Source organism: Hibiscus syriacus, unplaced genomic scaffold (assembly GCF_006381635.1).
Source record: "Hibiscus syriacus cultivar Baekdansim isolate YM2019G1 unplaced genomic scaffold, ASM638163v2 tig00110744_pilon, whole genome shotgun sequence".
NCBI classification, from domain to species: Eukaryota; Viridiplantae; Streptophyta; class Magnoliopsida; order Malvales; family Malvaceae; genus Hibiscus; species Hibiscus syriacus.
In genome coordinates this window covers 2,569,284-2,573,118 of record NW_024062846.1, presented here as the reverse complement: position 1 = coordinate 2,573,118, position 3,835 = coordinate 2,569,284, and the positions used below count along the sequence as shown (strand labels likewise).

Below are 3,835 nucleotides of genomic sequence, written 5' to 3'. Positions count from 1 at the left end.
TAGAAAAGTTTTTCATCAAACGAGATAGATCTATTCAAGGTGCATTTACTTATTTTATCGTGTTTGTTTATAAAATACTTCTAGTTTACAAGTCAATTAAAAATGCTTAAAATATATAAATGACCTTTAATTACATGATATTATTTTATAAAGTTTCACCAACTATTAAAAGCTACAAAATGATGTCTTAAGAGTTTTGTTTTATCAAGTCTCCGACTATTAAAAGTTACATAATGATCACATTATTATTTGTATGTTCAAACTTGTCTCTTTATATAAAAAAAGTAATGGTCGTTTGAACCAAACACTAACCCGTTGAATGAAATATGATAAAATATTTTCAACATCCGTAAAATTTTCAAGTTAAAAAAATTGTTTATACCAAAAACGAAGATCCTTTATTTTGAAAGAAAACAAATATACAAATAAATTTACAAACTTAACTAAAATATTTCAATATTTATATGCCCACTTAACTAATCATTATCGTACTCGAATGATTCATTGACACTTTCATTAATGTTGATATCTATCGCGAAAAAAGAAACTTGTAACATGCACAAAAGCAATCTGGACGTTTAGCTTAAAAAATTCAATAGTATACATTTTTTCTATACTATTTTATAAGGTTCATACATAAACATGCAAGTCAATATGAACATGCACGCATTAAGTATAAATATCTATAATCCTTAATTAATTATTAGGGATTATCATACTTACACAAGTATAAAGAGTAGCATATTTCAAATCAAATAGGTACATACTAAAGTTTTGTAATCCTTAATTAATTATGAACATGTACATAATAAGTATAAATATCTATAATCCTTAATTAATTATTAGGGATTATCATACTAAATTGTTATTTATTCATTAACTTATTGACTTTATTGGAAGGAATTTCAAGATTTTTTATTTAGTATATGAATTTCTAAAGTTTATTCTCTCTTTTATTTCTCTTATAATAAGTTTTGTAGGTTATAAATATCTATAAGATTTGATTTTTAAGACTATGATATAGCAATATTTAAGATAAAATTTTCATATTTATTTTCTAAAGAAAATCCGAGATCGAAAAGGAATTTGGGGTTTAGAATGAAATTGAAGACTGTGTTATAACTTTTAAAGTAGGGAACCTAAATGCAAGCGCCTGAAAAGTTCAGTGATCATATTGCAAATGAACTAACGGCAGTGTAACGTCGGGATCATATTGCAAACGGAATAAATGTTGGACGAATGTATTGCAAGTTTTAAAAGTTAAGGACTTAAATGAAAACTTTAGAAAAGTTCAGTGATCATTACTATACTTTACCAAAAAACAATCGGCAACTATCATGACAGTCACATTTTCATCAGCGACGCTATCTCCAGCCGGTCTCTTCCTCCGACCAAGTCATTACCATCCAAAATTCTCCACCTCTATCCGCTGCTGCTCGTCTTTACCACAATCAATGGACGACCGACAACAACCACAAGCAACGAAGCGCGTGGTGGTCTGCGGCGGAGGCGTAATCGGTGTTTACACTGCTTATTTTCGCCAAGAAAGGCGCAGCCGTCACACTCGTTGAAATATCTTCCGTAGGCTGTGCCGCTTCCGGAAAGGCCGGCGGATTCCTCGCTCTAGACTGGTGCGACGGCGGTCCAGTCGAATCACTCGCGTGGGCCAGCTTTAATCTCCACCGCTTACTCTCTGAAGGACTCAACGGCCCGAATCGTACGGATATCGGCCTTGACCGCTCTTAGCATTACCATAAACGAATCAGGGTCTTATCCTTCCGGTTCCAAGTCGACTGGTAACTCTAAAATCCCGTCCTGGATCGATGGAGCGGCAAGAGGGCTTAGAACAATTGGAACGATCCAAACGATCGCCTAAGTACACCCTCAATTATTCACAAGAACTCTATTAAACACGGCTGTCAAGAAATACGGCGCGGAGGTGGTGATTGGAAAAGTGGACGAGGTGCGGGTTGAGGAGGGGCGAGTTGAATCGGTGGTACTGGAAGGGGAACGAGTCATTGAGTTGGAATCGGTTGTTTTGGCACTCGGCCTTGGACCGGAAAGTTCGATATGTTGGCTTCGATGTTCAGAGTTTATGGTCTTTAAGACCCATAGCATAGTATTGGAGCCCAAAGAGCCTGGTATTATAACGTGCCCTTTTTCTTAGCTATTTTCCGCAGGGTGGTAAGGCCATGGACCCCGAAGTTTTCCCTCGCCCAACTGATAAGTTCCACTGCTTAATTCCTGTGATTTCCATCTGAATGTTATTTTTTATTATTATTATTAGTATCAGTTCAAAAAATTTCTTAGTTATTGATAATATACGCAATACTGAATATGTAGTTATAGGAACCTATAATCTCTAGAGAGAATAACATTCAAGTTCATTTAAGATGGCTTAATGAATTCAACTATTTGTGATTTGTATATAGCAATTTGAAAGCTAAACAATTTAGCATAGTTTTTAAGTATAATAGCCGGTGTGATTCGGATTGTTAGGGGAGGTGTACATATGTGGGATGTCATCGGAGGAAGGGGTACCAGATGATCCAGAGCAAATAGGAAATCCAGTGTCAATAGTGATGCTAAAGAGAGTGGCTAAAAATGTATCGAGCCATTTGACCGAAGGAGAAGCACGAGTGAAGGCAGAGCAAGCATGTTTCTTTCTGTGCACCGACAGTTTGCCGGTAATTGGAGAACTTCCGGGGGTGAAGGGGTGTTATGTTGCCACCGGTCATAGTTGCAGGGGGATACTCAATGGTCCAGCAACCGGTGCTGCTGTGGCTGCGCTTGTTGTTGATGGACGTGCTACCATCGTTGATCTCACTCGGTTGTCCTGCTAGATTTGTTGGGCGTAGAAGGGTTCATGTTTAAGTTGGGTTTTCAGATGCCATTTTATCGAGTAAATGGAATCAACGAATGTTACTTTTAGCTACTTCATAGTTGATACTATATATATATATATATATATATATATATCAAGGCAGAGAGATAAACACTAGTTTGTTGGGGCACTCGTTTTAAAGGATCAAGCCACAGAAATGGTTTCATTCATTCCAGCCATACATTTCAAGGATTTAACATGTTAGAAAGCAAATGTTAAGTTAGAAATAGGGAGGGCGTTCGATTGATTCAAATCGAGTCAAAAAATTTCAAGTTGATGAGTTTTATTTTGCATCTCGGAGTTAATTTGAAATTTTTTCGAGTTTCTATTTAAATTTAATTATAAATATTTATAATATTATTTGATTCTAATTTAAGTGGTTTTTTATAATCATATATACAATAAAAATATATTTCTTCATATTTTTCATATGTTATATACATATATCATACAAAGTCGAAGGACTCAACTCAAACTTGAAAATCAATTGACTAATTTCTAAAAGTTTTAAGTTATTCGAGTTGTATTTTACGACTCAATTTGAATTTGAAATTTTTTCAAGTGGAATCGAATTTATGAAATTACAACTCGAATTGTATTCGAGTCGAGTTTTTTCAAGTTAAATCTAGTCGAAAAAAATTATTTTTTCGTGTCGAGTTGAGGTTTGCTCTTCTCAGTTACACAACATTGAAGATTGAAAATGAGAAAGCAATTGGTCCAGTTCTTGGTGTCTAAACTTTGTAACATGGAAGAAAGACGGATCCCGAGCATAATTCAGACGGCTAAACAACAGCAAAATTGACCTTCAATGATGGCACCAACAAGTACTTTCACCACCATAATCACCATCCAAAAGTCATTTTTCCCTTATATAAGGAAAAAGAAAAGAAAAGAAAGAGAAAAAAAACAAGTGAATATGTAGGCCAAATGACCAACAACCTCCAGCTCCTA

The 3,835-nt window shown here is 35.0% G+C and overlaps 1 pseudogene; it reads left to right on the top strand.

Moving 5' to 3' along the window:
• The first annotated feature begins 1,337 nt into the window (after positions 1-1,337).
• LOC120139334 lies at positions 1,338-2,874 on the top strand (annotated as a pseudogene).
• The last annotated feature ends 961 nt before the right edge of the window (positions 2,875-3,835 follow it).